Genomic DNA, 13,348 nt, shown 5'->3' with positions numbered 1-13,348 from the left:
ACTATAAAGAAAGCTGAGTGCCAAAGAATTGATGCTTTTGAACTGTGGTGTTGGAGAAGACTCTTGAGAGTCCCTTGGACTGCAAGGAGATCCAACTAGTCAATCCTAAAGGAAACGTCCAAATATTCATTGGAAGGACTAATGTTGAAGCTGAAACTCCAATACTTTGGCCACCTGCTGCAAAAAACTGACTCATCAGAAAAGACCCTGATGCTGGGAAAGACTGAAGGCAGAAGAAGGGGACAACAGAGGATGAGATGGTTGGATGGCATCACAGACTGGAGGACATGAGTTTGAGTGAGCTCCAGTAGTTGGTGATGGACAGGAAAGCCTGGCGTACTGCAGTCTATGGGGTTGCAAAGAGTTGGACAAGACTGAGCAACTGAACTGAAAGAAAATCAGAGATCTCAAGTTAAGGAATTTAGTGTTTACCTACTTCATAAGTAAGTCTGGGCTTACTGAAGTCGTTCCTTTCATATGCGTCTTGAGGCCAACATCCTGTGTTTTTCACATCCTGAATTCCTCAGGGCTCCCCTACTGGGAGTGGCTGCAGCCTACCGGCTACTGATCACAGGGATTCTTCTTCCTGAGTGCCCTGGCTAGCTGGAACCACTGAGGACTGTGGCATCCTTGTTTATTGATATGGCAGGAAATATTCCAGTCCTCAGGCACAACTCAATAAGTAATATTACACCTTGAGGAAGTAGTTCTACTTTCAAGGAGAAGGCTTGATCAAAAGAGAAACTATGAAACAGAAAAATAAATATTAAGGAATGAAAGGTAGGCCTACACAGGGTGATTATAGTTCCTGATTACAGAGAAATAGAAAAACGCACCACAGACAGTACTGAGAATTGGACAGTATCCTCACAAAGAGTAAGGCCACGGAAACTCAGAGATGAAGAGCTGTATTGATTTTCTTATAAGTAGGTAAGTCTTTCTGACAGACACTAAAAAGGCCCACAAGTTCACAGTATAAGGTGAAAAGCAACTATTTTAGAAACTTCAGTCTGGATATGAAATACAACTGTGATCATTAAAGCATCTCCACTAGTCCTTGACCTCATTCTGTATATCAAACACATAAGTTTTTGGTTTTACAGGACTCACTGTGATAGACAGCTTATTAAAAACCTGGGCCCTTCATGTTAATAAACATGTTGTTTCATCCGTACTTTACAAGAGGTCAAAAACAAAGAAAATTGAGTCATGATCTGCTCAATAAGCTTAAATTTCAAAGAATATCTTTACCTTCCCCAAAATACTTGAGCTTACTGTTAAAGGCATTGTGGAGAATATGCAAAATACACAACCTTTCTTTCCTGTGACTATTACATAAGAACTGTGATCACAAAGATAAAATTTCTTCACAACATAAAGTTTTTAAAGCAAAAAACAACCTTGGCACCTAATTACTAGCGTATGTTTTTTAAGTCCACAAATAAAATTAATAGAATGAATGAATTTGATAATTTAAGCTTGCTGGCTACACCTGAAAGTTTGGGGAAGAAAATACAGATGCTAAATCCAGAAACGGGCTTATTGATCACATCTTTTCACACATTGGCATGCCATGTGATGGGTTCAAGGAAAACATCAGCGCTAAAGCTCAATTTTACTTCAATTTTAACTTGCAAGGTGGGTTAGAGCTGAATATAAGGCAAGCCTCAGTTATAGTATCAATTCTTAATAAATCAGTCCCCAAAGTGGATTTTGGTAGTATCCGAGGAAAATACCATATTCATTTGGATTGCCAAATATAACTGTCCCATGTTGCTAAAATCAGCAGTAAGCACTAATCTAAAGATGTTGGATTTGCTCTTAAGAAAGACAAAATAGGAGGGCCAAAACACTGGCTAAATCTCCACTGGGGGGATGAAACATTTCAAAGAGGTGATACAGATTTAAAAATTCATTTCTGCAAAATCATTCTGGTAACCCTGAACACTTCTTAAACTTTTCCTGTTTCACCATCTCATAAGGCAAAAACACCGCTTCTTAAGATTCCAGGGCACAGAAGTAGTTTAACATCAATCACATTGTTCAGGCACACCAATATAAAACTTGCAAAAGAGTATTTTAGAACAAAGCTCTCTGCGTGGGTGTGCATTTGCAAAATAAAGGTAGCATTATCCTGACACATATCCGTGTATACCCAGTGATCAAATAGAGTCTTGGAAATTTTGTTTTGACAGTTACCTGTAGAATAGCATTTTCACTGATTAACTCAGAGCTAGGTAGTGATATCATGAAGGCTAAATCAAAACTAAGTTGGAATGGTTGAGCAATAATGCAATTAGAGGAAGATGTAATCTGTAATCGAATATGAGGTTACCTTCCCATATGTTACAATACGTTGCATGCAAAGGGTTACCACTTACAGCAGCAAGTCTCATGTCCATAAAAATGCCAATTCAAAAACAAATGTTATTCTCTTTAAAAAAATGAATTTTTATGAAAACAAGTGTTCTCCCAAGGTGGCATCATTTATTAAACTTCAAAAGGAAGATGACATAATATATTAAAACACTAGCTGAAAAATATGCAAAACTGTCCTATCAAAACACAACATTTTAGATTACATAACACGGATAAGGCAGATTAAATCACATGGCCCTGCCCAGATAAAATTTTGTTCTTCTATCTGATTTCAATAACTTAGGCCATTGAAGTTTAAAGCAAATGAAATATTCAGTTCTTGTTTCAAGCATATATTTTAAATATATATGAGTCTTGAAAAGAGTCTCAAAAAACTAGATGGATAAAGCTAAGATTTTACACACACACACAGATAAAATATGACTTTATGAAGAATACAGTTCCTCAGACACTTTGTTAACTGTCCCGGTAAAGTCACCAGTTGCTTTTACTGGTCAGTTTATGAATCTGATTTCTCTTTAAAGGGGAAACTTATCTCTGTATTAGATGTTATACAGCTAAAGTCTGAATGACATTATTGCCAATGAAATAATTAAGCATAATTAAACAGAATTATTAGATTATCTCTACACACGCATAACCTAATTTACAGGCCACCATGTATCACATTTTCAGTAAAAATCCATGGAACCTTTCATGGTTGTTTTGGCCAAAATTAAATTTCAAACATGTGCTTTAGAACAATAAGTAGAATCACCTCAAAAGTTTTAGAGAAAAAGTCAGACATCTCTCAGATACCTGCACATTTATGAAAGTATAATGTGCATTTGCATTTTTCTCTAGAAAAAAAAAATGGTAGTTTTATGATTCGAGATAAAATTGCACTGAAACACCCTGGGAAACTGAAGGACTCCGTGTTTTCATACTTCCGTAAGAGAACTGCCTACAAAGTCCACAGGGAGAAGAACAGTACTACGTAGGGTCTAATTAGTTAAGAGAAAGGCAACTTTAAAATTCTGAAGACACTTTTAGTCTCCATCTTTTGTATTATCCGAGGAAGCTAGAAGACTGCCCCCAAGGAGTGCCGCCCTATCAGTGCTGTTTTGAGTGGAAATGGTCAATCAATCATACCTATTATTTCCCCAGAAGAGGTAAGGCGAGCCACACGCATACACATTTACATGCGTTGCACCGTGCCAACTATTTCCAACCGAAATAATCATATACACGTCGAGCCGAGCTATTTACAGCCAGAAGCAGCAAATGTCTGGACAGAGTCTAAGGAAACCCAGCGGGCGACGACTGCAGAGGGAGGGGCAGCCGCGGGGACCCCCAGCTCTCGCGCGCGCCGGGCACCGCACCGGCTCCGGGGCAGGGCATCTGGGTGCGCGCGCGCGCGTCCGGGACGCACCCGCTGGGAACAAACAAGCCCCGCGGGCCCAGACTGGAGGGAGCATCCTCGGGCGGGACTCGGAAAGCCTTCTCCTACCTGTCACTTTGCCCGGAGCTGCTGCCGGAGATGCGGCCGCGGCCGCCGCCTGGAGACCCAGTGGGCGCGCGCGCGGGTGTGCGCGCGTGTGTGTGTGAGCTCCTGTGTGCGGTGCGGCTCACTAGCTGCTCCCCGCGTCACCAGCCCCTCCACACTGCCCCGCGCCGGCCGCCGAGCCCGCCCCCCGCCCGCCCCGCCCGCCCCGCCCCCGCCCCTGCCTCCCCGGAGCGGTCCTCACCTCAGTGAGGGACCGGGGTCTCAGCGGGCGCCCCCGGCCAAGCCGCCGGGCCGTGCCGGCCTGCTGCGCCCGTCCGCCGGCTCGGCGCGCCCCGGCCCCGGGCCCCGCCGCCCCTAGCGGCCGGCCGCTCTCTCCTGGCTCAGCCCCCGAGTCTTCCTCTACGTCCTCGCCTCCCGGCTCCGGATCCCGAGCCGTCGCCTCGCAGCCCCAACCTGCCCGGGCTACGGAGCATGCCCAGTGCGGCGCGCCCGGCCGGCTGGGGGTGGGCAGGGGCCGGGCCGGCCGCGGTCCCGCGGGGCAGGGAGGGGGCCGGCGGGCGCGGGGCGCCCTCGCGCTGGGGGCCTGGGGCTGGCGGCGTGGAGGGCTTCGCCCGGAAACGGTGGGTGGGGCGTCCGGGAAGCCGCCCCGCGGCGGGTTCTGGGGTCTTCCCGGTCGCCCCCGGTGCTCCCGGCGCCGCCAGGCCAGCCCGGTGCTGGGTCGGGGGGCGCCCAGGGTGGCGCCTCCCGAGCAGCACCTGTGAGGAGCCGGAGGCATCCCGGAGGGAGATGGGCCGTGGGCCCGGGCCGGGGGTAGGGGGTTAGAAGAGCGGAGAGGGATCAGATCTGGCGACAGCTGACGACCCATAGCCGTTGGCGGGGGTGGGGGGGGGGTGTTTATTTGTTTATATTTTGTTTAAGAAACACGTCAGGCGTTTACAATGCTTCAGGCACTATCCTAAACGCTTTTTATTCCTAGAATCCTTGAAACAATCTTCCAAAGCAAATATTTCTCTCTCCTTCCCACCCCGCCCGCTGCCCCGGAGGCTTAAACTGAGCCACCGAAAGATTAAGTGGTTCCAAAAAGTCTTCCCCCAAGTGCAACCCAGGGACGCAACCACCCCCGCCCCCGCCCCAGACGTCGGTGCCCGGGATGCTGGGGCGTAAGCTCGCCTCGGGCCCCAGGTGACTCCGAGTCACCCACACTAAGGGTCACACGGCGCTCCTTCCGGCATCACCCTTTGTGTGGACCCTCAAGCGCGCGGCTCCAGGACTCCCTCCCGGGAGGACTCTCCTCCCTGAGGCCACACCGCCTCCTTCTCCGGCCGGCGGCCACCAAAACCCGGAGACGTGGCACCTGCGCACTGGGGACCGGGCCGCGCTCGCGGCCGCACTGGGCATGCTCAGCCCGGGAGCGGGTCCCGCCGGCCTGGAGCAGAGAGCGAGCCTGGCAGCCCCTGCGGGCTGAGCAGAGAGCAGGATGTGGGCGCGAACCATAGCCAGGCCCCGAGGACGAGAGGCGACTGCACACCCGAAAGGCTTGTTCCCCTGGCACAGCCTGACCTCTTGCAGGCCCAGCTGAGAGGAGGGTAATCACAAGTTTACCAGCTGGGCATCTTTCAGCGGGTGGGGGCTGAGGGCCCGCTGACAACTCCTGCTAAAACCCTAAACTGCAGTTTGAGCTGGGCCCTAAGAAAAGCTAGAAGCCGCCGAGCCTGGCTGCTTGTTGGGGAAGCCCAGAAAAATAGCCTAGACCGAGTTTCCCTGGGAGACAGGGGAAAGCTGCGGGACTCTTCCCTGTTGGAGGTCTTCGCGATGTGGTGATCCTGAGTGACGCCGCGGCGCTGACTCTCCCCAGGCCCCCGAGTCACCTGGAGAACTTGTCAAAGTGCAATTCTGATTCAGCAGGTGTGGGGTGTGGCCGCAGATTCTGTGTGCCTAACGGCTCCCACAAGGTGATGATGTTGCTGGCCCTCAGATCAGACTTGGAGATTGGGTCAGTGTTTTAGGCATGTTCTCTATCTTATATTTAACTAAGATTTAGAAAAGCTAGGCAGTTTGCCCCAGCCAACTGTTCACACAGCCGATAAGTAGCGTAGTTAATTTCAAACCCAGTTCTGGAGGACTTCCTGTTTGAGTTCTGTCTTCTCCACATATCACCAGTTGACAGATGAGCTAGATGTCATCTGTGTGTCCTGATTGTGTTAACAGTGGAACTTAATTTAGTACATAGTACTCCCAAATATAGTATATCAGTTAGCCCTTGCTGTGTAAAAACTACACAAAAACTTAGTGGCCTAAAGTAACAGCCATTCCACGGAATCAGCAGAGCAGTTGTCTGCTGTTTTCTCTGGTTCCACTCAAGCAGATGGAGACATGTGGCGTTTGTAGCGTTGTCTCGCTGGCTAAGATGACAGGGTGTTTTCTCCATATGGTGAGATCCTGGTTCCCAATGCAAGCCCCAGTTTAAAACAACATTTCATACCTGTTTCCTAACGTCCTATTCACTAAGAAAGTCACATGGTCATGTCCAGAATCAAAGAATGGAAAAATGGTGCACTTCAGTTTTTGATAGGAGGAGAGAAAAATCGAAAGGTTTTATTTTATGGTTTTTAGTTTTTTTCCCCAACCTACTGCATACACCAACTTCCATAAAAGTAACCCCACTGCCCTAGGGTTCACAATTAAAATCTTTAATTTTACATATTAGTAAACCAACTCACAGCAGCATTTGTTGTTATTGCTAGGTCTTCAACCTAATATTATTTACTAAGGTATCTCAGTTTAGAAGGTTTAAATAGTTAGATGTTATTTTGAAGTACAAAGTTCAGTTCGATTCTTTTGGAGCCTGGTGGGCTACAGTTCATTGGGTCGAAAAGAGTCAGACACAACTGCGGGACTAGCACTTTCACTTTCACTCTTCTTTAATAACATTTCAGATAGTCATTCACTCAACGAACATTTTTGAAACCTTTTATATACAAGGCACTCTTTGCCCAGTATATTGAGATAAAAAAGAGAAAATCATTTTCCCTATAAGGCTTAGATATTATCAGAGGAAATGCACAATAAATAGTATATACCATCAAGTAGTACTGAGAACTATGACAGAAAAGCAAAAGGATTTTGAGGTAGGACAGGGGACTGCTATTTTTAGCCAGAAATCAGAGATGGCCTCTCTGAGGATGCATCATTTTTGTGGAGGCTGGAATAAAGAGAGGTGCATATCTGGGGAACAGTGTTTCCAGCAGAGGGATAAGAAGGGCCCTGAGACCTAATGTACCTAGCATGCTCAAGAGACAGGAAAGAGGCCGGGCTGGCAGAGTGAGGCGCCGAGTGGGGGGAACTGGAGTCACAGAGGCAGCGGGGGCAGACCAGGCGAGGGCACAGCGAGCGCTTTGGACTTTAGTCTCAGTGTGCTGGAAGGCCAGGGCAAGCTGTGCAGAGTGTGGCCGTGATCTGGCCGGCCGTTCAGAGAGCTTGCGTTGAGAAAGCGCGTAGGGTTGAGAGTGCCGAAAGGGAGCCCACTAGCAGGACAGAGCTGCGGTTCTCCATGGGCAGATTTTATCATTTGCAGGTGGTTGCTTTTTCTTGGCCACGCCACTTGGCCTATGGGATCTTGATTCCCAGACCAGGAAAGGAACCCACACCCCCTGCAGTGCCTGAGCCACGTCTAAGCACTGGACCATCAGGGATGTGCCCGTTTTCAGTTTTAAAACTCAGACTGTATTAAATCTGCAACCTCAAACTCAACTTAAATCCCATCTAATCCCCGAGAAAGGCTTTAGCTCCATCCTTGACTCCTTGAAGCAGAAGGCCAGCGGCACAGGATCTGGTCCTTAAACACTGCCTCACCTGCCCCCTGCCCTTGCCGAAAGGTCTAGTTCCTCCAGCATGTTGGGCAGGAACGAGGAAGGGAAGGGACAAGTGTCTGTATCCTGTGGCCACCGTGGTCCCCCCTCGGCTCACTGTGACCAGTGACACTGGGCAGTTGTCCCTACGCTAGCTTTCTGTCGTGGAGAACACCGTGAGGCTCTTGGAGGGTCCTTCTGGACCTCCTTCCAGACCCCTTCCTCTAGCTCTGCTCCTTTTATCCCAAAGCCCCTGGTTCTCTCCATGGTGGTTCAGCCCAGTGCATCTTCTTCTTGGGGTTCATATGCCAGGAAGGCCACCCTACGGTGGGGCACCCAGCAGCCTTCCATAGTGTCTACCGAAAACACAGAGAAACTTGAGAAAGTTACCCGTCCCAGCCAGGCTAAAAGTTGGCAGGAAGGAGGCAGATAAGATGGAGCTGTTTCTCCGCAAGGGGATCCCTAGACCTGGTACTTTCTCAAGTATGTGGATCCCTGAACATACCTTGCCTTTGCACTTTGGAGAATTAACATTCACCACAAGGGCCAAAGAGAAACATCAGTGCAACCAGCTTCTTATTTCTAGTTTTATGAAGTCTTACCTGTTATTGTTGCTTTGAGAGGAGGACCAGGAACAGGAGGACTTTTAATAGTCACACCTGTATTTGCCAAAGATCACGTTGCATTCTTTTCAGAGAAAAGACAGTTCATCTCCTGTTCTGATTTAAAGTGATATATTAATCATAGCTTCCACTGAGCTCTTGACTTGGTGTCCTTTGTAAATGAAAAGATCACCACTGGCCCCATTTGTCCAGTTTGCCTTAATCAGGAACATAATCTTTGAAAAGTGAGCAGCACAGAACAACCTGACTGGGCTATCTCTGTCTCAAGGTACCTTTTCCCTAACCTTGAGCGTCTGGCTCTACTAAAACCTGTGAGGGACACTGAGAACCAAGGAGTGTGGAGATGAAGAAAATCACCCAAGAGTCAGTGTATGAGGAATACAGTGGCAGTTGGGGTTGGGGGAACCCACTAAACTTTCTGTTAAATCAGTTGTTGATTGGAGTGTGAAGGGAAGATGGAAAAATAGAGAAGAGCATTTCAGTTCATTCCAAACAACCTGACTTAAGAGAATTTTCCAAGTGTGAGCTAGGCTTAGAATTTGACAAGAATGTAGAGGCTCCAACCTACTGTGTGATGATAATGGTGGTTATGATGGTGCTACTACTGATGATCACTGTTTTTATGAAAGTATAACATATGCAATAAAGCATGAAAAGAGCTTGAGGAATTTTCACTAATATACTTACTTATATGACCACCACTTGGATCAAAATGTTAAAATATTTTCAGCATTCCCAAGTTTCATGCTCCCTCCTGGTCAAAATCATGCATGCACACACACATCACCACCACCATCATCACTACCACAGATAATCACTATTCTAACACCACTGAATTGTCTTCTCTGTTTTTGAACTTCATGTAAATGGAATCATGTAGAATATGCTTGGTACCTGGCTTCTTATTGTGTCTGTGAGGTTCATCCTTGTTGCAGCTTATACCTATAGTTTATTGCTTTAAATTGTTGTATATCATTGTATGAGACCCAGGTCTCCCACATTGTAGGCAGATGCTTTACCATCTGAGCCACCAGGGAAGTCTTGTATGAGTGTATCAAAATGTATTCATCCAATCTATTGTGATGGTAAAGTTTTCCAGGGATTTTTTTAAATTGCACTTGTGTATGTGTGGGTATGTGCACTATCGTGTCCAACTCTGTGACTCCATGACCTGTAGCCTGCCAGGCTCTGTCCATGGAATTTTCTAGGCAAAAATACTGGAGCAGGTTGCCATTTCCTTCTCTAGGGTATCTTCCCCACCCAGGGATCAAACCTGCATCTCTTGCATCTCCTATATTGGCAGGCAGGTTCTTTACCAGCTGAACCCCCAGGGAAGCTTCTGAAGTGCACTTAAAGGTCCTTGAAAGCCAATCCTACACTCTTGTCCTACTTCTTCATGTACACTTTATTACTGGTGCAATAGTATACTGAGTACTCAATACTTAATGGATTGTTTTGTGAAAATAAAGATTATTCTGTGTCATGATAAAGTGAATTCATCACTGTTTTACTCAAAAGCACAAGTAAAATTATGACATGTTTCTGGATAAAAAATAAAGGATTTTTCCCCAGTAAGTCAAAGGACAATGAAATTATTTTTTCTGATGCTAAAATATTTGTAATGATTTCCTTGAAGTGTAAGAAATAGATGCTGTTAGATTTAAATTAGAAAGCCTCAGACATGGATGTCAGCATTTAACCTACAAGATATGATTTATAAATGAATGCACTGTTTTTACTTTCCTGATGTTTATGGTAAGATTACATAAAATGAAATGAGAGCGTATGGAAAATATACACATCACTTAATGAGGCTGCTAAACTGCTGGCCTAATTGCATAGTTTTGTTTCTCTCCATTTTTTCAATGTGAACAAATCAGTTTAAAAAAAAAAAAAAACAATGATTCATTCCTACCATCTCTGTTATGCAGTAATAAGATTAAAAGATGCATTAACTTAGAATATAAATATCAATTGCACATTCAACAAGACTCAATGTTCTTTTCTTTCCTTCACTGACTCCATGTGGTTGGAATCACAACAAAAGCACAAAAGCAAAATTCAGCTAAATTGATTGTTCCTCTATGTCTCAGGAAAACCAACATTTTCTCCTACACAAAAAAATTAATTTCTTTGATCTTCCTCTTTCAGTCATTTTTGCCATTGTGGTTCATGGTAGCCAAGATAAAAATAATGGATTTTTACAAGTTTCCACCCAGAAGTGATTTAGAGAATCAAGTGATCCAGTCACTTCAACTAATGGATGAATATTTTAAACCTCAGACATGTTGTTGTGACTTGTTCAGGTCTATGACATACTGGGATCCCAGCTTATACATCCTGTCTGCAACATGTCATTGCCCTGGCTGAGTCATTGGGTTGGGTCTCACGTTTCAGGCCAGGACAGTGTAAACTGTCCATGATGGGAGGGTGCTGCAAAGGGAAGGGTGAATGACTGAGGCCATCATTGCCATCTACCAACCCACATTATTCACCTTTACATTCTCTGATGGTAGGGACCGTTACTTATCTAATTTCTCATCCTCAGGGCTCAACATGGTGCTAGGAACACAGTGAGGTGGTAATACATGTTTGCTGAGCTGAAAATGAATGGCCCTGCAATCCACTGAGGGCTGGAACCAGAACCAGTGAGTTATTTTTTTACTTATTTGCAGCCTCACATTACACCTCAAGTGGTCATTAAGTAATATTGATTGACTCTGTTGTATAAATATCTCTTAAATCATTCTTTCCATTCAAGGCTCAGTTTCTCCAGCCCCTCCAGGAGGAATTAAGCTTCTTATGTTTCCCCAAAGCACCTTGCATTTCTATTCTTATAGCACTTGCCTCACTGTTTAGACTTATCTGTGTGTCTGTTTCACCTTAAAGGAGTGTGAGACTCTGGAGGGCAAAAATTAGGGTTCTAGCTCTTTGTTTTCTTGCAAAAGAAGTAACAGTGTATATTTTTAAAATAGGTAATACAAGCACAAGATACAAAATTCAACATGTGTAAAAAGGATATAAGTGAAAAATAAGGACTGCTTCCTACTTCCAAGTACCAGGAGGAAATCATATTCCTGTGCCCGTGAGTCTTTACCATACCAACTTATATACATGAATTATTCCTACTTCTTGCACATTGCTTTTTAAATTTAATCTATTTTGGAAATTATATCCACATTTGTCAACTTCCTTAGTGGCTCAGTGGTAAAGAACCTGCCTGCCAATGCAGGAGATACAAGTTTGATCCTTGGGTCAGGAAGATCCCCTGGAGAAAGAAATGGCAACCCACTCCAGTTTTCTTGCCTGGGAAATTCTGTGGACAGAGGAGCCTGGCAGGCTACAGTCCGTGGGGTCACCTATTTCATTCTTGCCCCACCCATTTCCCTCTGGACAACCACCAATTTCTTCTCTTTATCTATTGGTCTGTCCCTATTTTGTTATGTTTCTTCTTTTGTATTACTGTTTAAATCTACATGAAAATGAAATCATATAGCATTTATCTTCCTCTGTCTGACTTATTTCACTTACCATAATACCCTTGAGGTCCATCTGTGTTGTCAGAAATAGCAAGATCTCATTCTTTTTTATGGTAAATATTCCATTAATCACATCTTCCTTATCCATTCATTTATCAGTAGATACACAGGTTACTTCCATATCTTGGATATTGTAAACAGTACTGCAATGAACATAGGGGTATATATATCTTTTAAAGTTTGTCTTTTTGTTTTCTTAAAAAAAAAAAAATACCCAGAACTGGAATTGCTGGATCATATGGTAGTTATGAATTTTAAAATAGGAAAAACAGCTATACTTTCAATCATCTCATTTTTCTTTTCATTTGCAAAGTTTAGTAGGGATAAGTTCTTAATAAATATTTGCTAAAAGATAAAGGAGGAAGAGAGGAATATTAGTTTTTTACTGCTGTTGTATCAATATCAAATTACTTATAATTTTGGTGGCTTAAAACCACAAAAATTTATTATCTCACATTTCTGTAGGTTGGAAATCTGAAGTGGGTCTCCTGGGTTAAAATCAAGGGGCCGCCCATGTCTGAATGCTCTGGGAGAGATCCTCTGCCTATTCCACCTTCTAGAGGCCCAGCCCACAACACGTGGCGCACGGCCCACTTCCTCCCTCTTCAAAACTTTTCACACTGCATCACTCTGACTTTCTTTTCTTCCTCCCTTTTGCACTCTTGAGGACACTTGTGATTACACTAGGCCCACTTAGATAATCTAAAATAATCTCCCAAATCTCAAAATTTTTAACTGCATCTGCAAGAAGTCCTTTTTGTCATGTAAAGGACACATACTCTTAGGTTCTAGGGGTTTCCCAGGTGGTGCAAGGGTAAAGAATCTGCCTGCCAATGCAGAAAGTGCAGTTTGATCCCTGGATTGGGAGGATCCCCTGGAGTAGGAAATGGCAACCCACTCCAATATTCTTGCCTGAAAAATTCTGTGGACAGAAGAGTGTGGTGGGCCACAGTCTATGAGGTCGCATAGAGTCAGATATGGGCATGCAGGGTTTAAGACATGGATGTTTTGGGGAGGGGGCTTACTCTATTTACCACAGAGGGAGAAAAGAGAATAAAGGAGAAAGTAAGCTACCTATTTTTATGCAAATTTAATTTTATACTGCAATAAAGAGGTTTTCTTTGGTGTTAATTACAGCTTTAAATTCCTACAGTGATCAAGCACTTGGAGTATCTGTGAGATAAGTGAAAATCTTGTACCTTCAGATCAAAGTTGAAAATTATATTGTGGCTGGTATAAATGGGTAGATGCCTTGATTAATCTTGTATCTAGAAGGAATAAAATGTACAATTAAAATATATTACTTAAAAAGTCTGTTAAAGCATTTCCTAGATGTCCTGGTTGCCAGTGTAGTAAATAGTATAAAAAGTCAAATATAAATATAAAATTAAGTTTAAATATAAAACAGTATAGTTTAAATATAAGTATAAGATATAAATTAAAATATATACCATTAAGTAGAAAGGCAGATAT

At 44.3% G+C, this 13,348-nt stretch overlaps 1 protein-coding gene across 6 annotated transcripts in view; it reads right to left on the bottom strand.

The window, feature by feature from the left end:
* Positions 1 to 4,277, bottom strand: part of PLCB4 (phospholipase C beta 4) — a 451,857-nt gene extending 447,580 nt beyond the window's left edge. For 2 of the 6 annotated variants that reach the window (XM_065920857.1, XM_065920858.1), the window contains exon 1: positions 4,107 to 4,277. The gene's annotated coding sequence lies outside the window, so the exon portion shown is untranslated. Of the gene's footprint in view, positions 1 to 3,868; positions 4,004 to 4,106 lie in introns of those variants that run through there. The other 4 variants (XM_065920854.1, XM_065920856.1, XM_065920859.1 and 1 more) reach the window with 3 other exon arrangements.
* Positions 4,278 to 13,348: the final 9,071 nt, after the last annotated feature.

This window comes from Muntiacus reevesi, chromosome 2 (assembly GCF_963930625.1).
Source record: "Muntiacus reevesi chromosome 2, mMunRee1.1, whole genome shotgun sequence".
NCBI classification, from domain to species: domain Eukaryota; kingdom Metazoa; phylum Chordata; class Mammalia; order Artiodactyla; family Cervidae; genus Muntiacus; species Muntiacus reevesi.
Note: the sequence above shows the minus strand (reverse complement) of the source record. Positions and strands in the feature narration are given on the sequence as shown.